This window comes from Haemaphysalis longicornis, unplaced genomic scaffold (genome assembly GCF_048455015.1).
Source record: "Haemaphysalis longicornis isolate Haplotype H1 unplaced genomic scaffold, Haemaphysalis longicornis Haplotype H1 scaffold_18, whole genome shotgun sequence".
Taxonomy (NCBI): Eukaryota; Metazoa; Arthropoda; class Arachnida; order Ixodida; family Ixodidae; genus Haemaphysalis; species Haemaphysalis longicornis.
Window position 1 is genome coordinate 2184518 of NW_027526282.1, and position 27310 is coordinate 2211827.

General features: G+C 48.2%; 1 long non-coding RNA gene across 1 annotated transcript in view; it reads left to right on the plus strand.

Annotated features, from left to right (window-relative positions):
* LOC144166538 (uncharacterized) overlaps positions 1 to 27310 on the plus strand; it is a 93841-nt gene that overhangs the window by 18574 nt on the left and 47957 nt on the right. The window contains exon 3 of the long non-coding RNA XR_013321699.1: positions 7140 to 7272. This is a non-coding gene — a long non-coding RNA (uncharacterized LOC144166538). The remainder of the gene's footprint in view (positions 1 to 7139; positions 7273 to 27310) is intronic.

A 27310-nucleotide genomic window follows, 5' to 3' on the forward strand; every position in this document is an offset into this window, starting at 1 on the left:
GCTGCTTAATCGCACATTTTTGGTAATTTACCCCATTTATAAGCAAGTAACATCGCTGTTGGCACTGAGAATGTTTGACATGCGATCGTCATTGTACGTGTAGTATTTCCGTTCTACCTGGTACATGCGAAGCGCCAACTGCAAAACAACTTCGTCTTCCCAACTGTCCGTCTTTCAGGCTCCCGGGGATAATGAATAGATGTGCTTCTTGAACATTTTCTTTTTAGCTGTTGGAAAGATAAACTTTAATTCCACTACAAAATCTGCCAACCTTTACTTTCGACACTTGAAGGCTAAGGGGATGGTGTAGCTTTCTAGTTCCAAGGCCCTTCAAAGAGTCGACAAACAGTGCTCAGAAGCTTTGCTTGTGCTGTAGGAATTACTTCCCGACGAAGGTAGAGGATACCATTGACCGCAGAGGCAAAAAAGTGTGTTCACGTGCGTTGCGATGTCGAGGAAAACTACGACTCTTTGCGGGAGCACAGTCTTGATTCGGCTCATGCATGTTCGGGGTTGGTCGAAATCAAGCGACTTCTTGAAGAGCATGCATGAATATGCGCTTTAATGTGTATAAATCACGGTGGTTCCACCCAATTTAAGAACAAATATCAGTTCCTCTAGGTGCGCAGAAGTGAATCTCGGGTCACTATGGTGACAAAGTGGCTTTTCTCTGTAAGCGGACATGACAAAAGTGCGTACGATGGCGTGGAGAGCCTTCTGAAGCATCAAGCTGCTGTGCATATTTTGCGTTGACCTTCAAGCGAAGCCGCAAAAAGTACGAAATAGTTCGTGGACAGCATCCTGCAAAAGTGAATTTTGTCATGCTATATCTTGGCGAAGGTGATATCGCCACATTTGAGGAGGACAAACAAGAGAAAAGCAAAAATGTTCCGCCGGTACTCGGAATCCCGTATCCTCCAAGAAATAGCGAACTCAAACAAAATAAATTGAAGGTACACAACATCGAACTCGGACTCGGAGAGGCAGCGGTGGTTTTCACCTCTGCGTGTCGACTCTTTGAAGGGCCTTGGAACTAGAAAGCTGCACCTTCCCCTTAACCTTGAAGTCTCCAAAGTAAAGGTTGGCAGATTTTGTAGTGGGATAAAAGTTTATCTTTCCAACAGCTAAAAACAAACTGTTTAAGAAGCACATCTACTCATCCCCGGGAGCCTGAAAAACGGACAGTTGGGAAGACAAAGTTGTTTTGCAGTTGGCGCTTCGCATGTACCAGGTAGAACGGAAATACTACACATACTATGACGATCGCATGTCAAATATTCTCAGTGCCAACAGCGATGTTACTTGCTTATAAATGGGGTAAATTACCAAAAATGTGCGATTAAGCAGCGTCAGAAATAAAACATATGGGTTTATGACACAGCTAGGGCAATGCGATAAAGAAATAAAATGTTAGCCTTACTCTGGTGGGAGAAACAAGCTCAGAAACCTCACAATTATTTTCATGCCTGCCGCAACTAACAAGTGGAACAATGGGTAAATATGAACACCATGATCAGTTTTCTTTATATCAGGCGCTTTATTTTTCTAAAATGTAAAAAATGGCCATAATTATTTGTCTTTTTTCACTGCGAACTGCTACTCAACCGTTGATCGGACATTAAAAAAATGTGTTGAATGTGACCTCATTTTTCCGAGTTAGAACAAAAATAATGCAACAAATGTTTAGCTTTCTAGAATACTCAGTAGTTGAGTGCCATTTTGCGTAAATATCGCGAAAATTGATAAACATGATTTTTTTTAAATGACGTCGAAAGGTGGACCTTTTTTCCAAATTTTCATTTTTTGTCGCATTTCACGAAGCGGTATTTTCATAAATTTTTTTGGTAGAGCATTGAGAAGAGTATGAGGTGTTCAGCAGCCCCTCGTAAACACGTATAAAAAACTAGACAGCGTAGACTTTAGGGTGATGTGTAAAAAAATGTTTTTTTAGAGGTGCCACTTTTGAACGACATTGCTCTCGCTACTAAGTTTGAGAAATATTTTCTCAAGAAATATAAATATTGCAAATTCCATTTTCATGAATCCAGCAGAAAAGTTTGCAAATATTTGTTTAAAAAATTATGAAACTTTGGAAAAAAATTTCGCTTCGTTTTACGGGTCCCCAAATTTGCCACACCGAGCGATGTGGAAAGTAGCCCGGCCCGATCCCGTTTTAAATAATTTTTTATTAAATCAACTATGGCGTTACTCACTAAACTAATGCCAGTTCCACGGTGGGGATGCAGTGCTCTACACAATATTAAAGTTTCATTTCAAACAAAAAATGGTCATGGCACCACTTTGGCTGTCCTTATCTGAACACACCCAGCAACGAACGCGTTGAACGTTTTGACCTTTTTGTCAATCTTTGATTGACCAATCCCTAGGGCGATCCTGCCACAGTCATCATTAATGTGCCATATACAGCAGCAACGAGGCAAGGGACAGGGCCCGAGCAAGAGGAGCTTAGCCCCTAAAAGTAACAATGCCCTGACTATTTAAAAATGCTTATGTGGGAGCGTGAAAACTGCGTTTAGGTGAGGGGTGTTGCGGAAGAATAGAGTCGTTAGCCGCCGCAACGAAAAAATTACTGTATTTAAATCACACTGAGTTGCTGCTCACTACGTTCATGGTGTCCGAAAGTTCATCTCCTTTCTCATCTTCTTTTTTCCCTAGAGTCCTCGGGCCATGTCCTCTTTTTCCTCTCGGGTACTTTGCTATGTGCGACGCAATAAATTCAACATTCTCCTCCCGCCCCCCAAAATGTATTCCAAGCTCCTGGCGTTGTCCGTACAGCCTTTGCTCGAAATTTTACTGTCTCTGTACACCTACAGCACTGCACATCGAGGTCGTCTTGTGAAGAAACTAGCTCTGTGTCACACCCACATCTTATTTTTATCATAGAAGTGCACCGTTCTTTCGTCTTTTTTCAGGCGCTTGTACTGGCTCCAATCTGGATTCTTCTCCCTGTGATCACTTCTCACTGTGGGAAGCAGGTCTTGTGTCTCACTGAGTGACGTACGCCCTCTTTTGTTATTGTCACTACTTTTCATCTGCCTCTGCTTCCTGAAACGTGGCAACTTAGTTCAAATTTGACTTCTGCGGCTTGACGTTGTGGTGGGCGTTAGGCCGGAAGCTCGTGGACTAAACTTTGGAAGATGGCGTACCTTCCCTCGAGTAATTTCTCACAAGTTTTACATGCTTTGACTGGGGCTCTATGAGCATGGCTGGTCTCTCCGGGTACTGCTCTCTATAAGAATCTTTCGTGCACGTGTGGTGAGGCAGGTGACGTTTTCGCGAGGTTGATTCGTTGTCGTCGCCTGTCTTGTCTTCGTAAGCCCCAGAGGTTCCTGTACTTTCAAAAGCACGGAACGTTTCAAAATCTTCCTCCACCTTATCGACCTTGGGTCTCACTCGCAACACCGCGACATTCGCTGCGATATCCAATGAACTGGCTACAGATAAGGGCCCCTGAAACATCCAACCAAAGACCGACTTCCATGCAACCAGGCCGTTGTTTCTTGGGTGACGACGTACCTCTCCTGTCATAACCTTCCAAAGGTGCTCGGCTCCGAGTAGAAGGCTGATCCCAGATACAGCAGCCATGCCTGGCCGAAGAAGTTTGTCCGCAATCGGTTCGCCACCGGTTTCAATAGAAGCAATAAAGCCACTTTCAGTGGGTACTTGAATGATATCTCTGCAGATGAAGGGAGCTTCAATTGCTTCTATAGGGAACACAGCGTCGCTGTATTGGCTCCGCACAAAGACTTCCACTAGACGACATTCTTTTTTTAATGACTCATCCTGGCCAAACGCATGAAGGTGGAAGCTTCTCTTCCCAAGCTCTCGCAGCCGTAGGGTACGTGCGACATCTTCGCGTTCGAATGAGCGCTGACTGCCTACATCCACTAAGCCACGGACGTAGGCGCATTGCTCATTCCCTTGAATCCATAACCTGCACGTCGGCAGCAGCACTTCCATGCCGAGACAAGGGCGAGTGCGGCAGTGCAGGTTCCTGGCGTCCATCTTCCGCAATCTGTCTGCTCCTCTTCGCTGCCGGCCAAAATCGCTCACAGAAGAGACATGTCGGCCGGAACAGTTGGCACACTCTACATAACACCGACATTCCCTTGAAAAACGCCCTCTCATGGTACAACAAAAGCATCGTCGGTCCTTTGCCAACTTTTTTATTCTATCATTGTATCCGATGCTTTCATGGCATTCGTCTGTAGAGTGCTTATTGGAATGACAGAACAGACAACTGAATTCATTCGAGGAGCTAAAACATAGAACACCTGCATTTGGAAACATGAGCCGATTTTCCGATCGATAATCTGACTCGGTGTCAGCTTGGTCTTATCTAATGCCGATCATACTTCTTTCTCTACTCTCTAGTTCCATGGTGTGGTGGGACAAGAGCTTTTCAAGCTCCCCGTCAAAGGACGCCGATGACGCAGCTGCCCCGCCGACTGAGCACTCTCCGTCCCTCAGGCTTGACCTGGGTGAACTGTGCGTTATCTGTCGGTAGTAATCAACTACGATGTCTGATGGTAACGCTCTCTGAAGCACGTCAGTCATCATCGTAGAGTACGTGGCTGAAGAAACCTTCAGCGCCGCGAGGCCGCGCACATGGCACTGCACGTGATCCAGCAATCGCCGTAGTCCACCGACATCTTTCGATGACTCCAGTGAAGGAAGCGATCGAAGATGCGCCAAATGTTCCTTCACAATGCGGCGGGTGTCACCGAAGCGCCCCAAAAGAATTTTTGCGGCGGCTGGATAGCACTCTTCTGTCGCTTGCAGACTGGCAATGCATGGAGCAGCTGGTACACCCAGCAGTGACCAAAGGTACTGAAACTTCTCCCCATTGCTCAGGCTGGGATTCTCGTGTCCAAAAGCTCAGCCACTGGCAAAACTCGCCGTTGAATGTTTGGAGCTTCAGTGTCGGGAGCTTCACTGAGCTTTCACGGCGGTAACGCTCGTCAGTCTGAAAACCCACCACAGAGGCTGCGGCTGTCGATCTCGGCAAGCGTTGACCACTCCGGAGTGATCTCTCCCTCGCCTTTACCTGGCCCAGCATGCCCTTGGCGGCGTCTTCGTGTGTCAGCACGGCAACGCACTCTCCAGCCAAGTCTTCTTCCAGTATGGCTCCCTCCAGCTCGACGTTCAGCTTCCCCAGTTCGTCACTGTTGGACTGCAACCTTTCGATGAGCGCAGCCCAAGGCTCCAAATCAGCCGTATCCAAAAGAGTTTTCGCTTCATTGATCAGCCGTGCGTTTTGTTTTTGACGAGACGTTCTCTTCATTTTCAGCTTCTACATCCTGCGGTCCTTACCGAGGCCTCGTTCGCTTTGTGCACATTGATACCAGTTTACACTATTCTTGGCCCCTGATCCGTCGGCTTGGTGGCTCCAACTCCGTTCTCGGGTTTACAGGCACCATATGTTGCGGAAGAATAGAGTCGTTAGCCGCCGCAACGAAAGAATTACTGTATGTAAATCACACTGAATTGCTGCTCCCTACGTTCATGGTGTCCGAAAGTTCCTCTTCTTTCTCATCTTCTTTTTTCCCTAGAGTCCTCGGGCCATGTCCTCTTTCTCCTCTAGGTTACTTTGCTATGTGCGACGCAATAAATTCAACAAGGGGTGTTGCATCTGCATCAAGGGAAAACAAATATGAAAAAAAAATAAACGCGCAAAAAAAGAGATTACAGCATCATGGCAATTACATTCGAGTACCGAATGAAGGTTGCTTCTTCACTAAAAGGCATGAGCTTATCCAATCACTCCAATTCTCTTCCTTTACCGGGAAGTCTTGGTAATAATGCGCAAGAGCCTTTGTAACCTTGAATTAATCCAATAGCAAAGGAAATACCTTACCTATTGGACACTACTAAAAATTTCCTACGTTACTGGCGGTTGGAAATCGATACGCAGTGGTTTCTACGGTTGGAAATCCCTACCCTTGGTGCGCTTCTGTCTCCTGACGCAGGTGAGAGAGCCATCACCTACGTAGCGCTCGTGATTCGCTCTTCACACGCAAGCCTTCACGTTTGGCGCATACAGAACTTCTTTCGGAAAAGGTACGCTTTCTTAGGGCGGCCTAAATTGAGTTACGAAAAGCTAAATGTTTTTGGAGTCCTTTACTTTACCTTAGTTTTTCATATTAGCTGACGGGTTATAATAACAATTTTAATGGCGAAATACAGCATTGGTGAGAAACAACTGTTCTTTCAAACGAAAAAATCACATTTATAAACCACCGAATCAGTAACACGACCTTTGTTGATTCTGCTAATCCCACTGATTTGCGAATCCGGAGATGTGAGCATTTTCTTGCGTTACATGGGTCATCCATACCGGTTTTTATACTCCGTACACTTATCGCCGCATTCAGAAAGTCGTTGATATTTTGCTTGGATGCTACATTTTTACTTCTAGTATGTCACGTTTCGCTCGCGATATACATCGTAGCTATGTTGCGTTCCATCTTGGCTGCAAAACAAACCTAGCTGAATTTTTTCTTGTCGTTGCCTTTTCTGTTCTTACCGAATATATTGCATATTCTGGACTATCATTAAAGAATAAAATATGTACCGAATAAGAAAAACGAGCAGTTTGCCTTCCGTAAATTTTTATAAAAGTTTTCGATAACATTGGGGGAATAAACTGGGTGCTTTCAGGCTTTCGGCCGTACAAGAGTTCCATTTTCTAAAACAATATTTGCGGGAGACGCTTCTCTGTTGAAATGTCAATTTTTAACATAAAAGATACTTGACCTACGGATGTTTTATTTCGTTTGTTTTCAGCTGACTTGTGTGGTAGCAGATCTTGCGATTTCAGATTAACCATTAAAAAGGAATAATGAGTAAACGTATTGCTTCATTACTCAAACCTGCTGTTAGGGTCGAAGCGCGACACATTTCAAAACTTTGGAGACAAGTTTTTTTTTCTGGAGCCAGTATCATTTGAAGTCTCTGGTAGCTTTTGTTTTGAAAACAGAGAAGATATTTTAACAAACTTTTTCTGCGGTGTTAAACGGTGGTAAAACAATAAAAAGCCGTTTTGTAGTACTTTTTCTGTTGTGCGGTGAGAGAAGCAGCGTTAAAAACAAGGTTTTCTATCTTAATCTCTTCGGCAGAACGAAAAAAGACCGTCAGCCTCAATGAGATGCTGAGAGAATATATGGACAAATATAATCAAACAACAGAGACGGTGAAATCTTATGGTATGACAAGGACCTATTCTTATTGGTCACTCGGATACGGCGAAAAGTAAGTGTAAGACATCTGAAGTAAACTTTTTCGCTGACATTTTGTAATTCAAGCTAAGGCTCAATTTACAACCTCTTTAATAAAACTAGCGTTGGGGGTGAATGCCCCCGGAGTCGTCGTACTCAGCCATCTGTAAACAGTGGGATATCTGAAGACCGCCGAATGCGGCCGAATTGGTAAGGCATTCGAGATCTAATCGAAAGGCGTGGGTTCAGTCCCCACTCTTGGCGCGTATTTTTCTGTCTTTCTTTCTTTTTTATGAATATTAAAGAAAACGTTAACATCAGTAACCGTAGTAAAAAAAGAGCCTAACAACCGCCCTATGCCTCCTTGGGCGTTGTAGACTGCCGACCTATCGTTCTGTATTTCCTTTACGAGCCCCTCATTTCCTAACTAGATATCCATATATATATATTTATATATATATATATATATATATATATATATATATATAAATATATATATATATATATATATATATATATATATATATATATATATATATATATAAATATATATATATATATATATATATATATATATATATATATATATATATATATATATATATATATATATATATATATATATATATATATATATATATATATATATATATATATATATATATATATATATATATATATATATATATATATATATATATATATATATATATATATATATATATGGGTTTGTAGTCAAGAAAACCACGGAAAGCAAAGGGGGGAATGCGGTACGTCATAGAAACAGATGAAGATTTTTTTTACTCAGAAAGAAAGGAATGAAAAAACGCCCGCCGGGTTCGAACCGAACCCACGACCTCCACAGTACCGGTCCGGTGCGATAATCACTACGCTTCCGGCGGGGCTGCTTCCCCACCACTTTCGCGGGTATTTATGTTCAGGTTTTTTTTGTTTGCTGCACTTGGGGGTGGTAGCCAGGGGACCTTCTTTTTAACCCATGGGTCGTGACTCGAGTGTCTACGACATGTCGAGAGTGGTCGACCAGCGCTGAGCGCTCTTACGCTACCTTTGGCACCAAGGCTGCCAGAACAAATGTTCTCGCTATGCATGTAGCGAATCAGAAACGGGAAATGACTAGGTCATGAAATTAAGACAGTCTAGGGGTTGGCAGTTAAGATAACTTCGGAAAGCAAAGGGGGAATGCGGTAGGTCATAAAAGCAGATGAATTTTTTTCAGACAGAAAGAAAGGGGTGGAAAAATGCTCTCAAATGCCCGCAAAAAATGCTCCACAACCGGAGGTACTTCCCCCACGCCAACCACGATGGCAGAGTGCCAGCCCTAAAGCCCTTCCAATGAACCCGACAGCACGACCAGAGTCACCCTTACTAGGCCTCCTATGACGAAAGTGTTCCAGCCCTGGTCCCACCGCAGAGTTCCGACGGCGTAATGGAGGCCCGTCACCCAAGTTACCCACAGCAACCACCCACGAGACAACACCGCAGCAACCGCTGTAGAGGATAGCACCGCAAGATCGCGCAGCGCTACACACACTTTCCACGGGGGACAGTGAGGACGCCGTAAAAACTCCAGCTGCAATGTGCAACCTTAGGAAATTCCGTGGATCGGCCAGCCCAGTGCAGAATGGTTGACGTGTTGGCCCCGAGCCCCAGCGAACTTCCTCTTCTTCAGTTGACGTAACACTAAAATCAAAAGAATTCTTAAAAGCCAGGAAAATTGCAGACAAGCGCGTACGCCATGACCTTCATGTTCGTACCCTTCAAACGTATAAGCTAGAAGGTATCGTACCCAAAGGGCTTCGTATTTCACTGCAACCTTCAATGAAGAACCTATCTAAGACAATGTAGAAAAATGGAATCGAATGCTAAATACCGCTTCTCTAGAGTTAGTCCAGATCAGAATAGAGCACTCTGAAGAAATGTTAACGTCACTTGTGGGAGAGGAACGTCGAGTCCAGGAAAGTGCCTTACGTTCAGGGCCGGAACTCGAAGGGCTGTCTTTGTTTGAGGCCAAGAAAACCCTACAGGTGTCAAAAACAAAGTAAAAAAACCCGCCCGCATCTTCCCACGGGGGGAACTCGAGTAAATGCGTCGCAGAGTGGGGGGGGGGTATCGCGTGAATGTTGCGCAATTGGGTATGGTTTGGGAATGCGTAATTGTTATTTCTTGTTTATTATTCTTATTTATTGAATGAAGGAGAAGCGAAGGCAAGGAGTGCAAAGTTAAAGTCTGTCTTTATTGCTTGGTGCCGTCGTTGTATTGGACGGAGAGGATGACTGCTTTCTGGTCGCTAAAGTGCACTGTCAAGGGGTCTTTGATGAGCGGTCATGCGACTGCGTAACTGGTGAAGACGTTGCTTCCATCGCATCTACTCGAGTCGAGCAAAGCGTCAAATCAAGCGAAAGCCAAGCAAAGACGCCCTTGCCTGAATTCTGAACGCGCGCTTCGCCGCTTATATACACACCGCCCTCGTTCGAGGGAGAGGAGTACGGGGGAGAGACGCGCATGCGCACACTTCCGTACACAAGTTCCCGAACTTTCCACGCACCCACCACGCCGTTCTCACGTGTACACGCCGTGCCGCCGTTACTGATGAGCGCGACGCAGCTCACTAGTAGCTACGACGCATGCGAGCACACACGCGCTCCCCCCGCACCGCCGCAGCTGTGGTTGAGAGCGACGGAGCGCACGGGGTACACGCACTCCTCCCGCACTGCCGCTACAGTTGTTGAGAGCGTGGAGGGTACGGGGGAGAGACGCGCACCTGCGCCTCGACGCGACGCGCATGTGCATTGAGCGTGTGGACGGCGCCGACGTCGAAGCACGACATCGTGCGACTAAGAAATGCTCCGCATTTAAAAAAACTCGCAAGAGATAACGCTCCGGGGCATGGCGGGTCGTATCCCAGGGGCGTCAGACAACAACCGAGTCTGCCTCTTGCGGATGCGGTTGACCGCGGGGAGGGTGTTGACAGCATCCTAGGGGAACCGCGGCTAGGGGTTGACTGCGGCGGCGGGGGGGCAACCGCGTTAATGTATCGAAGATTAAATTATGCGCCGCTGAGATATCTGTTCTGTCCAGGGGTGTCACTGTGTATCCGAGCAACGGGAAGTACTCAGAAATAACGCTCATGAAAGGTCTAGATAATTTTGCCCGTACTGTGCGTTTACGAGAGTACTTCTTCGATAGAAGTGATGGTTGGAACGCCAAACCCTATTTCATCGCCAAGCACCACTGCACCCCCAGTGCACGAAGGGAGAAAAATCTCGACTTGTATATTTGTGCCGTCCAGAGACACGTTTTCCAGGCATACCAATCACGCCGATCCCGTCATTACAACATCACAAACACGAACAGGATGCTCTCAATGCATTGAGTAACGGACAGGACATTGTAATTGTAGGAAGCAGACAAGGCTGGTGTGCGGTGGCTTCCTACATTTCAATGGGGAGCGCGTAGGCCCAGCCAGGAGTGGAAGCGGCGTGGACAAGCTGGCGCCCAGCTGCACGGTCGTGTTCCATCCGTGTGTCGCGTGTCACTGCTCAGCCGGCCAGGCAAGCCCCGCTGCTGATGATGATGGGATGATGCAGATGATAGTGGCGCTGCTAGAAATGAGGTGCGTGCCACTACATGGCTCCCCCTAGCGCAAAGCGCGGTATGAAAATTGCATGTGTACAGGTTTGTACAAAAGTCTATGTACATGGATAAACAACCCAGGCAGTTATGCAGGTTTGTCCGCGTTCCAGGTCCTCAGGCTGTCTTTGTTGGTCCCAAAAGAGCGTCCGGTGATTGAGTGGATCTCCGGTGGCCTTAGCTGAGAGTGGAGAGTAGGACGAGGTGGCGGAAGGTGAAACAGTCCCGAAGTAAATGTACCGCGAGCTGCGGCAGCTGCGCGGACGACAAGGCGATGCTTGCAGAACCGGCGCTCAACGCGCCGCCCTTTGTGACGAATGTCCGCTTGTGTTCGGCTGCTAGTACGTGCAGGTTTATAGCCTTGACGGCGACGTTTTGAGCACTGGTTCGGGTGCCGCCTCCTGGCGTGGGTTTGAGGCGCCCAAGACCGGGAATGGCGATGATGGGCCGAAAACAGCAGTCGCCGTTGACAGTGCGTGTATGAACGGTGTTGGCCAGGACCGCGCTGATGGCTCGTTGGAGTGTGCCTCAGGAGTGCTCGTGATGCAGCTTGTTTTGGCGACAGGTGCTTTGGGCGATGTTGGTGCCGCTTGGCGGAAGCACGCTGAACTGGTGGCGACATCGAGCCGTTCCGCACTTGGGCGCGTGCTGCCGGAGCGTCGGGCTTTGTGAGCGCTTACTGGTCGAGGACGCGAGAAAGCTCTTGCAACGCATGCAGCTCCGCTGTAGTCGTAGATGCCTTGTCAACGGGCTCTTCAGCAAGGATTTCGGTGTGTTGTTTTAAAGGTTGGGAAGCCGGAACCTTCTCGGCATGGTTAGCGGCTTCACTCCCTTTAGATTTCGGCTTAGGCGTTGACGGCGGCACTATGAGAGACGTCAGTTCGTCTGGATTGGGTTTGGATGCAACGACGTACGTCTCGCGTGAGTCATTGTCACAAACTCGAGCGTACGACGTCTAAAAGTACCTTATACATTTTTCATTTTTTTGTACAGCGCCTAATTCTTCTTGCAGTCGTCCGATTCATTCCATTTGGTTCTATTCGCCCGAGACAAGGCTGGAAGTTTCTCGAATGAAGAGGCGGTAACACGATCTCACGCCGGCTGGCCGGCCAGAAAACCACAAAAATAAAACCTCCGCCGCTCCGGTTTCGTCGAAGCTTCCAGTACTTTCGAGGAGGTGCGCGTGGCCTTGCCAGTGTTAAAGAGCGTCGATGATTCTAGAAGGGAGAAGAGCGAAGTTATTCGATGACGGCGGCGGACGTATTGTGTTTTGTGCTCTCCCTCTCCGCGCCGGCACGGTTATAAAAAGAGAAGCCGCGCCTAGGCAAACCAGCTACGTTTGGACGTCGTGATTTGCAACGGTTCATCACACCATCGGCGACCCGCGCCCTGGAGGATTCCAACGTACTCCCGGGCCTCGAATCACCGTGATCGTCTCGGACGGCCTGGCCTACAGCGAAGCCACGCTTCCCAGCTAGCCGAATCGCCTCCGACAGCGGTGCATCGTCCGGCCCGGTCGGTGAATATGCTGGGACTCTGTCTCTCATAAGCATCGAACTGTTCATTTTTTTTAGTTAATTGCTCCGATTCGTAATCTTCATTTGTTAACGCTCCTGTTTGTATCATTTTGTCTAATTGGACTGTTTCTTGTATTTGAATTCCATCTAAGTTGCCTGTAATTATCGATCCGTTACCTCGTGCTTGTGTTTGTAACTTGCCTGTCTGAATATAAGTATTTGTGCTGTTTTCCGATCAAGGCTCTTGCTCATTCTTGCCGCTCTGTTCGGCGAAAGCCGCACATCAGACGGCCACCCCCTTTGTCACCTGTGCCCTGTGGATTCGGTGGGGTTTGTTGGCTCTCATGAGTCGACTCCCCATATCTTCTGGCAGTGCACCCTAAATTAAGGAAACGGGTGACAGTCATGCTGCGACTGCAGTGCAGCAGGGCAGTCTGTCAACTTAGCGGGGCATATGACGAGTGATGGTGGTGTAGCGGGCGATGATGTTGGAAGGGATTTCGAAGTAACACCAGAAAATAGCTCACCAGAGTCCTCGCATGAGGCGGTAGAAGGGGCCGAGGCGGGCTGTGACTGGTGGGTTTCCGTGACGTCGTCTGCAACAAGTGTCGTCGGTGGCGTCGGTGTAGGGGTGGCTGCCGCGCTGGACGTGGCGTCTAGGAGGCCGATACTAGTGGCCGCGGACGAAGGTGATGGCGCAGACGGTACAATGGGCGGCTGCGGTGTGTGCGGAGAGCGTGCGTGTACCTCCTCTGGTGCGGGCCGAAACAGGTCGTCTGTGAGGCCGTAGTGCGCGAGCACGGGAGCGCGAAGGTCATCGTAGGGGGTGGCGCTGGGCGGTGGGAGGGCGAGGACGCAGCGGAGCTCGAGGGGTAGCGTCTCCCAGAGATTGGAGTGCTTCAGCGGCTGAATGGTGACGTAGTTCAGCGAGAAGGTGGCCTCAAGCTTGAAAACCATCCTCTGAGGTGGCGTGCGTCGAACACCCGTATCGGCGGGTCCCCCCACGTCGCCATGTCGGTGTGCCGCTGGCCGGGTATCAGGCGCAGAACCTCCGGGTCACCACTTGTAGGAAGCAGACTCGGCTGGTGTGCGGTGTCTTCCTTCATTTTATTGGGGAGCGCGTAGGCCCAGCCAGGAGTGAAAGCGGCGTGGACAAGCTGCCGCCCAGCTTCACGGTCGTGTTCCATATGTGTGTCGCGTGTCACTACTCACGCGGCCAGGCAAGCCCCGCTGCTGATGATGATGGGATGATGCAGATGATAGTGGCGCTGCTAGAAATGAGGTGCGTGCCACTACATAATCAAAGCAGCTGACAAGGTTAGGGGTATTGTTATTCTCGATCATAATGAATACGTCGAAGAAAGGGATCGGCAATTAGGCGAGCGGAAATTCTATAAGCCCATTCTTCCAGACCCTACTAAAGAACACCAAAAAATTGCAAATAACGTGTTTCAGTGACTTGTGGGGGCCCGATAAATTGATAGAAAACTTGCCACGGCACTAACATCGGCCCACCCAGTGGTTGGCCGCTTTTACATGCTTCCAAAAACATAAAACTGGAAATCCCGGCCGACCAATTATATCGGGAATAGGCACCATCACAGAGCTAATTTAAAGTTATATAGATTACCTCATTTGCGATATACCCCCTCAATTTCCATCATACTTACGGCACACAAACCATTTTCTCCAAGAAATCTAGGGCATGGTTTTGCCGGATTGTGCATTTCTCGTAACATTAGACGTGACCTCCCTTTACACCAACATTCCGCACAGCGATGGCATCAATGCCTTCATTCAGGCGTACAACGAACATCGGGAACAGACTCTTCCAGCACGAGGCTTATTAAAGTATTAACGCTTCTCGTATTAAAACTCAAGAGTTTTGAATTTGAAAACCGATACTTTCTCCAAACAAGTGGCACTGCAATAGGAAGAAAAACTGCAACCAAATATGACACCATATTCATGCACAATATTGAAACGAAATTCCTCTCTACTTCAGACAGTTCACCTGCGCTGTACAAGCGGTTCCTTGACGACATTTTCATGATCTGGACAGACACTGAGCAACGACTTATTGCCTTTAGAGAAGAATTCAACACAGTTCTTCTCAATATTTCATTCACCTACAAGTACTCTCACACCGAAATAATTTCTTGAATATTCAGGTTCATGTGCTGGTAGGGTCCCTGGAGACGAGTGGGTACAGGAAACCTACAAACCGACCACAGTACCTGCACTTCGACAGCTGCCACCCACGTCATTGCAGGACGGCCATTCCTTATTCCCAGGCACATAGATTTAGGAGAAGTTGCTCCAGGGATTAAAACATTCGTTCGAACGCCAGCCGAATGCGGCGTGTCCTCGTCAAACAGCATTACCCGCCGGCTCTTTGTGACGATGCCATAGCTTGGGTGGCAAGTTTAAATCGTAACACACTGCTGCGTAGGGTCACACATGAATTATGGGAATAATTTCCGTGCTAATTTAGTCTTACTTTTACAAGTAGCTCGCCAAACATGAATCAAATTTTGGAAAAGCCGTTCAACACGCTCCAGCAGAGCGAGCGACTTTCCAACATTTTTATTCATCTTTCGCGTGTAGTATACAGGTGCCCAAAAAGCATAGGGGACTATCTTGACCACGCCAAAGACTGAAAAATTCAGAAATAAGGCTGCCGGGCGTGTGACAAAACAGATATTTGGTGTGTAAACACGTGAATACCGCGAGGGTGGCAATCAGAACACATTGGAACTTCCGATATTGTGTACCTGGGTCATCCGAATCTTCCTCCTCCAATTTGGTTTCCGCATTGGGGTGTGGCGGATGTAATATGCAGTACATAGGGCAGACGGATGGACCTTTTCGAATGCGGTTTAACAATCACCGCTATCGCACCAACGCACTCCCAATCCTTCCCTTGTCCAGACACCTAACGATGCAAAATCACTCTTTCGATGACATTAAAGTCGCACTTCCACAGAGTAGTTTTTCTAGCTGTACAGAGCGAGAACAATGTCAGTATTAATTAATCCATAAATTTAGCACCCTGAAGGGGGGTCTTAATGAGGGTCCTGGAACGACGCCTGTAATTCGTACGCTGCATGACCATTCAGGCATTTTGACCCCGGGGCATACGAGACCTTGTAGTTTTGTTGTCCTTTTTCTATGCTTGCATTAAGCCCTTCGTGTGCAGCGGCATTTCTAAGGTGCACAGGCAGCCTGTTGCTCCAGGTGTGAGGTTTTTCATTGAAACCCCAGCGACCTACCGCTATGTTCCGCGGTCACTATAAATGTCTCGTCCGCTTCCGATCCCCTACGAACATTTCCCTTCCAACCCCCGCTATTCTTTATTTTTTGGATGCGACGCTAAGAGTATCTCTTGTCGGCAGCCCTGTCCATCATGCGTGCGTCCGTCATTTGCGTCCGCACTCTCCTCTGCTCACCCCCCTCTCCTCTCCGATAGCGAACACTCTCACGCGAGGGGCATTAGATTGCATTCGATTGAATTGGCTTGGCTTAACTTGGCTTGGCTTGACTTGGATTGGATTGAATTGGATTGGAATAAACTGGATTGTGTTGGATTGTCTTGCGTCATAGCGGTGGCAGACGCACTGGCGCCGGCGCGTGCCCATGTGAGAGCTAACACTCTCTCTTACACCTGCGGGTGTGCGGCCCAGCGCGCTCTCACTCCGCTGGTGGGCTGCGCTGTGCGCGGTGCTGCGCATGTGCAGTACTCTCTCTCTCCGCGGTCTCCTCTCCTTCGGGTGCGCTGCGCATATAACCGGTGTGCCTCTCTCCGGTGGCTTTTCGGTCGACGGTTGCTCTCCGCTTGCGCTTGAACCCCCCTCAGCGTCGCATCACACCAGGGTTCCCGCGAGGGGAGGTGGGCGTAATTTCTCTCTGTCTCATTTCCTTGTCTCAGCACTTAGCAAGCATAACACACCTCATTAATAGTGAGATTGTACCCAATGCATGTTTTTTCACCAGATGTCCTACCCATTTAACCTTGGGAAATATGAAATCAAATGTTTAAGCTTCCAATTTCAACCGAGCGCGTAAGAAGTATTTTATTTTGGTGTCTGTTGTGGCTCATGCTTCTGGTGTCTTGTATTCACGTTGTAATCCCCAATGGTAGTGCTCACGGGTTGCCCGCGTCCTTCCTGTCTTTTGGCTCATGTTTTGCTTCTCTTTTTTATTGTTCCCTTCTTTTTCTTTTCTTTTCTATTTTTTGGTTGCCCCGGAGGCACGGCACACACCGACGGTCGCCTCTCTCTTTTTGTTTGCATGGTTTTACAAATTGCCGCGCTCGGCCATATTTTCGTTGAATAAGCCCAGGGGTCCACGCATGCCAGCGAAAGGCGGAGTGCTAACAGTTTACACGCCGTGCATTGACCTTGCACCACACGACGCGACGCCGTGTACAGAGTGAGGCGTAGGCGGGGAAGGGGACGCCTCAAATGGGCTTCCCCATTGGCTTTTGTAGGACCCCCCAAAGCCGCAGACGCTGCCTAGGCGCAAAATACATTAAAGGGCCTGGCTTGCATTCTTCACCTTGCCGCTGAAAATGGTCGGTAGTTAATTCTTGTTACCGGTGACGCGCATGTAAACTCACCGCTCGTGGCGGCATGTGCTTTGTAGTTTTCCCCTCTTGGAGACACAAAAAGTGTCTTTCGGCCCTTAGCCACCCGTGAACTTTTCGCAGTTCCTGTCATCCCCGCCACACACGTTCATGCAGTATGTTCCTCCACGCCCCCACACCTGTTTCTTTCGTTTTTTTTGGTTGTTTATTTGTTTGATTTGTTTGTTTTTGGGGGTCTTTTTCGCTTGCCTTTGGCAGAATAAGCTCTGTGTAGTGTGTGTGGTCGTTTGTGTGTTTGTTTCACATGCGGCTTGTCTTTCGGGGCGCCGCCCCCACCCTGAGTCCGTACGATGTTTTTCCCGAAGCTTGTGGAGATCGTGATTTTCACGGGAACAATTTTCAGGCTAGCTTCTGATCGCCGCCGGCGTTGCACAACGCGCCTCGCTCGCGCGACAGGAGCCATACGGGAGGGCGCCAGCAACCTGAGGGTTCGTTGTCGCCAGGGTAGAGGCGTTGACCCTTTTACCCTCTGCCTTACCCAACAACCTGTTCTTCCTCATCACTAGCGCCACGGTTCGGCGAGGTCTGTTGGGTTGTCGCATGACGAGAGGACGCTCTCTTGTCTAGGGGATGCGGTAGCGCACGGACATTTCGGCGCGCAAATCCGAACCGGGCGGGGAACGCGCTACAATAACCAGATTTAGTTAGGCGTTGCAGGCGTTAGCGTATTGCTGTGCGTAAAGCGGAGCGCACGCTCGTCGCGACGCGCCCAGGAATAGTTTCAGTACAGCGTTTTTAGTAGCGTGCGCCAACGCTTGCGGCACCACCTGTTGAACCCAACGCGAAGTACCAAATTTGACCTTTTTTACCTGGCTAACCAAGGTAAGCTGTAGCTGGACGGCGTTTTTTTTAATGCGTTAACGCTGGTTTTGATCGTAAACATCTTGCAAGTACGATAAAAAAGACCCTTTCGCCTTTATTTAGTATTAGAGGAAAGTGTGATACTCCCGCCGCGATTGTTTTGCTCAACCACGCAACGCCGGCGTTTTGAAGCAACACGCAGTGCTCGGGTTATTCACTTTATTCAGCGAAGAAATATGGTAGCAGCATGCGACAAATACAACTGAGCATGGCATGCGGCGCTAATGCGACGAGCAAAATGAAACAGCGCGTAGCATGGCACGGCGGTTAGTGACACTTCACCCGGGTGTAGCAACTGAATAAAACATACAATGCGTTCCTGTTACTCAGTTCCTTTTGTTTCTGGACTCCAACTACAAATCCTTCACATTTCACACGGCTAGCGCAATGTTCTCGGCTCGCACCCGAGGGCGCGACGACGGCGCAGGCGAAAATGCTTGAATTCCAGAAATGGAGGCCGCCGATCTGCACCAACACTGTGCGCATTCCACCACCGCGATACACACACAAACCCCGCAGCCCGCTTCGGGAGCCATCCGGGTTGCCCTTGGTCGTTCGTTTCTGGTCTGTATGCCTGTTGGCACTGAAACGTTGTCGCCTAACGAGAAACACACGCGACGGTACGCGTTTTCATTCGGGGAACCTTCTGCCGCCGACATCGCTGAGGCAGCAGCCATTTTGGAAGCAAGGTGCTTTCCAGCAGGTCCGCAGCGCCCCGCAAGCGCACCTGAGCATACGCTCCCAGCCGTTGCGTGCGTAGTACCGCATCGTCAGGGAGTTAACGTAGCGTACTGCGCATGCTCAGTCGCGACCCGCTCCGCCGGGGCGTACGCTCGTCCGGAGCGCGCGCCCAACTAAATCTGTGTAATGGGACACGTCCGGGCGCGCTGGGAGACTGCAACTGCGCTCGCACGCGCAGCGCCCTGCTGCTCTGGTATCTATCAGTGAGTCGAACCATCTCAATCTCTACAGTTGTTTAATGCCTCGCTCCGAGTGTTACCTTTATGGCCTACGATTAGTCGGTATGCAGTATATTTGATTTGCACTTTGCAATAAATGCTGCCATTGGTGTTTTGCCCTTGTCGCCTCCTGCCTCTGTCTGCCTCCGCAAACAACACACCCGTCCGCAGCCGGCGCTCGCAAGGCATGTTTTTTGAGCGCGATGACTGCGGGGTGGGAAATAACCAGTGTGTGAGACATAGAACCCCACATCTGGCGCCCCAACGTGAGGCCTTGTTTGCGTAGACGAGCAGGAGGCACGGAAGCATCCTTTCTTCTGGCGTCGGACGATCCGAGCATAGACAACATACTTCGGGCCTAACTAATTGAAGCGAGTTCTTAGCAGAGGCGTACTTTCCTGAGAGTGAGGGGAAATATTTATTTCTGTGGCGTTTTTAATTTCTTAAGTGCCGAGTTTGCTGTAATCGGTATGTGGCAGGACATCGCTGGCAGCTAAGACGTGGTGTCCGAAATTTTTTCGGGGCGTTGTTGTTTATGGAAACGAGGGTTTCCTAGTGTGCATCCTCGCGAGGCCAGGGAGCCCGCGCCGTGGTGTCAGCCCGAAGTGAGTGCGTACGGATGCTGCAATTTGGGCCCGAGTTTTCTTTCATGTTTTGTCGACTACGGGAATCGAGGCTGTGGGAGCCGTGTGGCCGGGCCACGTGTGCCGCAAAAGGCTAGCTGGTATTGCAGCCTGGCACGGGCGCTCCGAATCCGCGAGCATGTAGGACCCTAAACAAAGCATGTCTCCTCACGGCTGCACGTACGGGCACGTTGGAGGTTTCTTTTGTTTTGTCTATTTTTGGATGCGGGTCGTTTGCCGAAGTGAGTGACCCGAAGAGTTTCACAGCCGGTCCTCCCGCTGAAGGCACGACCTTAGGAACAACGCGAGCGGGGCACGGCGTCCTCCCTCTCTTTTGTTGATCGCCTCGCGTGAGAGAAAGGAATCTTTCCCGCCCCAGGAAAGACTGTTGCTTTGACCCCTCGCTGCTTGAAAAACTCTTTCCCGCAGCGTAGATGTTTTTGTTGTCGTGCCACGTGGTCGACTCGACTGAAAAAGTGCCTCATCCCTTGACTATGGGAGAGAATTGCGCGGAACAAACTTTTCGCTCGCTGATAGTAACGTCGCAGGAGCCTTCTTGTTTGGCACGAGAGGCCAAGCTGTGTTCACGTGAACTAAGCGCCAGTATGCTGAAACGCATTTCAGCATTTTTACGCAAGCGGTGTTTAAGTGTGTGAACATAGGGCTGCCGTTTGGAGCAAATACTTTTTCCGCGTTCATGTGTATTAATGAAGCGTTACTGAGGCGAGCAAATGCTGTTTTCGCATTTTTGTGTTTAAGCATCGCACCGGGCGGTCGATGAGATCGTGTGTGTTCTTTGTACCCTGTACCATATTGGGTTAGAAAAAGTTCTAGCTCTGTTGACATTTCACGAGCGGTTGCATTGTTGAGAATCTTAGCAGCTGAACCAACGGATTGTGTCTCGTTATCAATGCAATCGAGTTCGTATTCTCCCTACCTGCACGCTGCAGGTTTAGGAGAATTTGGCGTGCTTTGTTGACGCTAACAAGCTGGTAATTATGCCGAAGCCTTCGCAGTGGTGATATTAGACATCGAAACACATGATCAATGGGATCCAAGGGCTACAGCAGCCTCTTTTGTTTGTCCTATACATTGTACGGTTTGGACAATTTATTGCGCTGTGTTGACCTTAACAGAGCGATGGCAATGCTTAAAACTTGGCAGTTGTCAATGGGATCGCGTCACAAAGGCGGTGCGATCGGAGAGCTATTTCTCTGCCCTACGCTGAAGGTGCGGGGAGTTTCTTTGTGCAGCTGAGCCACCCAGGCGTGGACCACATAATGGAGCGTGTTTATGCTGCTGACTACTATTCCAGACGACGGGTCGTCTGCAGCTGGCGAGGCTGCTGAAGCGGTGCGGTATACCGCCACCAGCCTGGCCGAGGTAGTCTGCAGTCTCTGGTCGCTTTGCGGCTACGGGCCATCATGGATGTACCACCATTGAGCAGCGCTTGCTTGGGCTGGCTAGTAGGTTTCCTCCAGGATATACCTGCCTGCAGACATCAGCGGATGATTAGCGGATCTGTGGTAACACTACCAGTGGTGGCACTGGATGAGCGGAAGCCGGAGTAGGCAACACGAAGTAGTGACTAACGATTTAATCGACGATCGCTCTTTCCGTCGCCTCTAGTCCTTTAATCAGCTCTTGCCAGCGTACGCATGAATTTAGGAGGCAGGGATGTGGGGATCACGACTTGCACGCGAACCTCTTTCTGGCTAGCTTCCCATTGAGGCCGGCGTTGCACAATGCCCTCGCTCGCACGACGGAAGCCATACGGGAGGGCGCCAGCGACCGGAGGGTTCGTTGTCGCCAGGGTGGAGTCATTGACCTTTTCCCCTCTGCCTTACCCGAGAACCAGTTCTTCCTTTGGACTAGCGCCACCAAATGGCGAGGTCTGGTGGGTTGTCGCATGACGAGAGGACGGTCTCTTGTCTTGGGGAGGCGGTAGCGAGCGGACGTTTCGGAGCGCTGGTCCGGACCTGGGGAACGCGCCACAATGGGACGCGTCCGGGCGAGCTGGGAGACTGCAACGGCGCTCACACGCGCAGCGCTCCGCTGCTCCGGTATGCCATCGGTGAGTCGAACCATCTCGATCTCTAGCGTTGTTAATGCCTTGCTCGCAGTGTTACCGTTATGGCCTACGATTAGTCTGTATGAGTTGTATTTGATTCGCACTTTGCAATGAAAGCTGGCATTGATGGTTTGCCCTCGCCGCCTACTGCCTTTGTCTCCGCAGGCAAGGGACCCGTCCGCAGCCGGCGCTCGCAGAGCAGGTTTGCTGAGCGCGGATGTCTGCGGAGTGGAAAATAACTAGTGTTGGAAAAGTAGAACTCCAGAAGCTTTCATTCCTGAGGAAGACCTATATATATATATATATATATATATATATATATATATATATATATATATATATATATATATATATATATATATATATATATATATATATATATATATACATATATATATTAGTTTCAGATCTGAATTATAGAAACATGCGGAAATAAATCAGTGGCGCCTAAATTTATGTCTATCCTGCCGCTATTTGCCGGCGTTGTAAATCATGCGTGACATGCATGCGGAGGGCATGCAAATTTGACTGCAGTACAACCCATGAAAATTGCTGTATTACAGAGAGAGAAAAACGCTAGGCATTCGTCGTTTCGGGGAAAGAGATATGCAAACACTTGAATGCCGGGATTATAATATTTGTTTAACGCACGCGAAATAAAATCTACGTCGGCACATTAGGCGCACGAAAACGATATGATTACGCTTTCAAACGTAGAAAAGAGTGGCACTGTGCGAGGGCACATCTGGCCTTTGAAAGTTTGCCTTCGAAACGCAAAGAGGTAGTTCGCGCAAACGGCGGAAATGGCTGCTCAAAAAAGCCGAGACGAGGAAATATCCCTCCTGAACCCCATTAAGCGACAAAATTGGATCCATTTTTGTTTGCAAAAGTCTGTTCATCAACCTCTACTGTAAATGCACTCCGCATATAACTTATATATAGGTTTTAGCCTAATCTTACAATGTACGACTTTTGGTGGAGAAGCTTAGGCAGAACATGGCGAAGTTGCGATCACTATAGAAATAAAATGCGCAATTTTGACGTTTCTGACTTTATGTAGAATATTTTTCATATTCCATAACTTTAAAACTGTGAATTTGATCTGGTATGTCTTAGCAACGTCGTTATAGTCTCACAACCACCGCAGACAGACTTCCATCGAACAACCGACTAGGTAGGCTGACACTGCAGGCCAATGGTTCTTCGCTGCAGGACGAAAACTGCGACTTGAAAACTACGACAGCTCTGAAAAGTGTGATTGTCACTAAGTCCGTTCTTTACGACCTGAGAATGTTTGTGCAGCCGATAATGTGAAATTTGAGGACTTGCTGCACTCTGAGGACGTTAGCTGGGCAACCAAGGGTAGCCGACGCTTATCCCTCAAGTTTAATTATTACGTGAAAATTGCTTCCATATTGATTAGAGAGGCATAAATATAAGGTTATGAGCTGCGACATAACAATGGTAAACTAATCGATTGGTTCGGGCAAACGAATAATTGTTATCCTTCCGTGAAGACGAAGGTTTCTGTGGTGTCAAGATTGTCACTGAATCAAGTTATATATGTTTGTTATGCCCAGGCCGTGTGCCATGAAATGGATATCCAGATGTCGGACTTCGAGAAGACGCGGAACGTGCTAAACCCACGTCTATTTTAGATGCGAACGCATCTCATTCACTCGCCTTGTCCCTGCATCCATCCGGCGTTGTCGGCATCCACCCCTCCCCCATTCTCCTCGCCGCGCCAGCTGCGCTCTCCGCCGCTCTCCTCCTCTCCTCTTCGATAGCGAACACTCTCTCGCGAGTGGCATTGGATTGGATTAGATTGGCTTGGCTTGGCTTGGCTTGGATTCGATTGGATTGGATTGTATTGGATTGGCTTGGCGTGGCTTGGATTGGATTGGATTTGGATTCGATTGTATCAAAGTGGATTTGGTTGGATTGTTGTGCGTCATAGCCGCGGAAGATGCACTGGCGCCGGCGCGTCCCCTCAGCGTTATGGGCGCTATAAAACGCGGTGATTGCGCCGCTCCGTTCTATCGTTCCAGCGCCGTTCCTCCCCTGTCCAACGCTGCAACGTGAACTCCCTATGCGTCGCATCTACACAGGGGTTCCCGTGACGGGAGGTGGGAGTTTTGTTTGTAATAGTGGTCTCAAAAAGGCTTGCTTTGTTACACATTGACGAATACAAAGCTAGTTAAGCGCGAAAATGCGGAAACACCCATCAGCAATTTCTTTAGCCCCTCCTGCTGAAACACGGCGCAGTCGAGCTTGTGCATTGAAGAAGGGCGACTGGTGGCCGCTGGTGTCCCCAGTAAAGCCTTGCACAGTGTGGCCGAGGGCCTTCTGAAAGAGTCAAGCACAGGAAAGGAAAAACCACCTCAAAATGAAACAACTGTGCGGAAACCCACCTTGCCAAACTTGTAGAAAAGTGAAGCTCTAAACGACACCAACAATAATTACCCATGCGACTTGACTTGAATTTCCACACATGGTTTTACAAAGAGTAAAACCAGAGAGAAGTGAAGTGTAGTAAACCGTTATTACTTTAAACAGATGTTCTTTGCTAAGGTTAAATTAATGCATGATACATGAATAGTAGTTGGTTTATTTGTCCTTATGAAGCACATCAGTAAAAAATCTTTATAAATAAAAGGAAGCTCAAACCCGGTATGAGAGGATCCCACTTCGTCTCTTCCGTAACCGACGAAAGCTATGAGTCGGCGGCAGAGACGGAGGAGAAGAGAGATGCCATGCGTTACTGTGACCTTACTTTAGTTTTTATTTACTTCTAGCCCAAGCTCAAGGTGCGACATGGCTGCTACACGTGCCGATAGTGCAGCGCAAAGCGGCGCGAGAGGTCGCGTGAATCTATCACGTGGCATTTAGTGAGAACGCATGAGGTAAACTCGCAGTTGTGCTCGGTGAGTTCACTGTTTGTCTTGCCCATCGGCACCTGGGCTAGTCCCAAAGCTCACAGTCATTACTTACGTCCAAGATGTCTCGCACAAGCCGAACAAAGCAGCAGGCATGTGACGCATTTATGTTCCTCGCGTTGAAATAGTCGTTTACAAAATGCTGATGTGTGAATTATCGCCTTTGAGGGCCCACTAACTACCTGTGATCATTCGCGGGCGACGACCTGGCTATCCCTTGCAACGCTTGCCACTTTTCACCCCATCTGGAAAAGTGTAACATTTTGGTGTTGCAGGGGAACCACGGCAAGAAAAAATCCCGGCCCATCTCCACAAACATGAAACCAGGGGAGGGGCGAAGCTTGTAGTGTATAAGTATATTCTTTGCGTCATGCGTTTTTCACAGCGGAGATATAACCGTTTGGGGTAGCGGTATACAGCTTTGCTGAAAAACTCTCTTGAATTCGAAGGACGAAGCTCTCCAGCCTGAGGCGTAAAGGTGGGCCCCGGTGTCGCGAAATCTGCTGCGCGGAGATTTTGCAGCATTGCCGCACGGTACGGTGCGGTGCTAGATAATACACCACAAGCACGAGCAAATCCTACTTACCATACTTATTTTTCTTCTCGCCGAATTACTTTTGAGTCCTTCAATGAGCAAGTGGCCGTTTTTACGTATGCAAAAGTGTGAATAAGGTATATTAAACAAACACTAATCAGGACATTTACCTATTCTATTTGTTAAAGGTATCATTTTTCGCAAACCACCACACAAACGCGCCAAATACTCTACGTACAACGAGCGCTACGACAGTCGGTTGCTCATCCGCTTGAAATTTGAATCGTATCGGCAGGGGCACCCTGGTAATGTTAATGTTAGAAACTGTCTCTACAGACTTATAAACTAAAAAAAATACAATTACCTCTGCTAATAAGGACACAAAATTACGCTTTGATGTGTAAGATATTTATGAAATGAAATAAATTCCTTATTCAGGCCAACCGCCACTGACTGTACCTTTTTTTGTTACGGCACAGCGTGGGGTTTTTAGTTTGCTACAGCTCCGGTGAAGTACCTCGAGATTTAACTTCTGGGTAGGTATTTTTCTACCCCTGCTAAATGAGGAGTGGCTTATGCATCCTCAGGCACTGTATAAAAACAGAGTGTTTGGCTTGGACACTCTCGGCAGAGCAACAAGTGATTTTCCATGGAGGGAGAATTGTGCTGTCTGCTTCCGTCAACGTTGCGACGCTATCTAGCATAAAGCAGTATTTTACAACTATAGGTCCTTTACTCGCTCTACTGGTCATTTTTCGAGCCAACCATTTCTTGATTGATCTTTCTCATACAAACGGCAATTCATGCCCCCCGTTCTTGCTTTGGCCATGCCAGAACGTACAATAAAAGAGGCACACTGACATAATTATTCTTCTCCTTGCCCAATATGCGGGTTTGAGGGGCACTTAGGCTAGGTATAGTACAACGCACGACCACAAGGAACTAATTAAAAAAACATACACATAGAGTGCCTGCCACAGAGGTGCCCTGTTCGGCTTGTGTTGAAAAATAATAACGTCACAGCAACATAATTTAGGACGTCTTCAGGACATCTTGTTGTATACTAGCAAGTATTGTGTTCTTTTAAAGAGACCTTCAAAGCTTTTATAATAAACTTCTTTGCACAGCTCGTGCTAAACGTTTACAAGACTTCATTGAGTGTAATTGGTCGTTTCAAGATCTTTCAAGTTGTTTAGAGGCGTGTTAACGATCACCTGTGTTTCATGGGCAGTGCTAGTTGCTTCACGCTCTTCCCGTCATGCCATCATAGAAGCTCGCATCTATTGCCATCCCGCATATAGTGATTCTACAATGTGACAAAACTGCAAATCAGGCATTCTTTTAATAATAAGGGTCTTCATAGGGTTGTGTTTTTGAACCACGAAAGAATATAAAAGAGAAGTTCGATTACCGGAATTAATTGGCTGTGGAGAGGCTCTGTTGAGTCCTCTTGTTTTTCACGAAATTATCGCAATTGCGGAAAAATTAAAACTCAGTATCCATCCCTGAAGTAAGTACCATGAGAAAGTAGTTTTTCACTTCCTATTGCCAGAATATAACGTTGATCCGCGTAGAGTACTCATGACTAGAGCGAACTCTGAGGGAATATAACGGGGTTTTGAGACCAGAGCTACTTGATATAGGAGTTCTCAAACTCCCAACAGACCCCATTAATCAAAAAGCAGCCCTACGATTAGGCCATCGTTGCGGATTCACTGTGGACTAATCGTAGAGACGTGCTTCGCAACGTGCTTCGCGTTCCACTGCGGTGCGTCGCGACCTACCTCTTCGACATGCTCCGTCAACATTTTACACCGTTTTAGTCCAAACAGTTGCAAGAAAGTTTGGTGTGCCGAGTAAAGGTCCATACGGCGCGAAGAAATAGCAAATTGGCTGCATTCGCGGGCTCAAAGCGTCGGAATGGCCGTGGTGGTTTCGTACGGCTTCGCTCCCTTGAAGTCTCGCGTGGTAGTGTGAGCGCCTGTCTTTTTTTGTGTGTTTTGCAGCTTTTTTTTACACTGCTTTTCACAAGATGGGTAAATTTATAATTATCGCATACGGCAATGCCGTTGTTGTTGTAAGGGCCCGGGTCCGTCGACTCGTCAAGCAGCTATAAACCGCTGCTTTTTACGGTTGTTTCCTTCTTTTGCAAAGCAAAAAAATAACCCATTTCTTTCGATTTGATTCGATTTTTTCTTATATAAAGAACGTGTAGAGTTTGTCGATTTGATCACCATCTTCGAGAACTTCAACACAATTGCGCTGCGGAGCCTT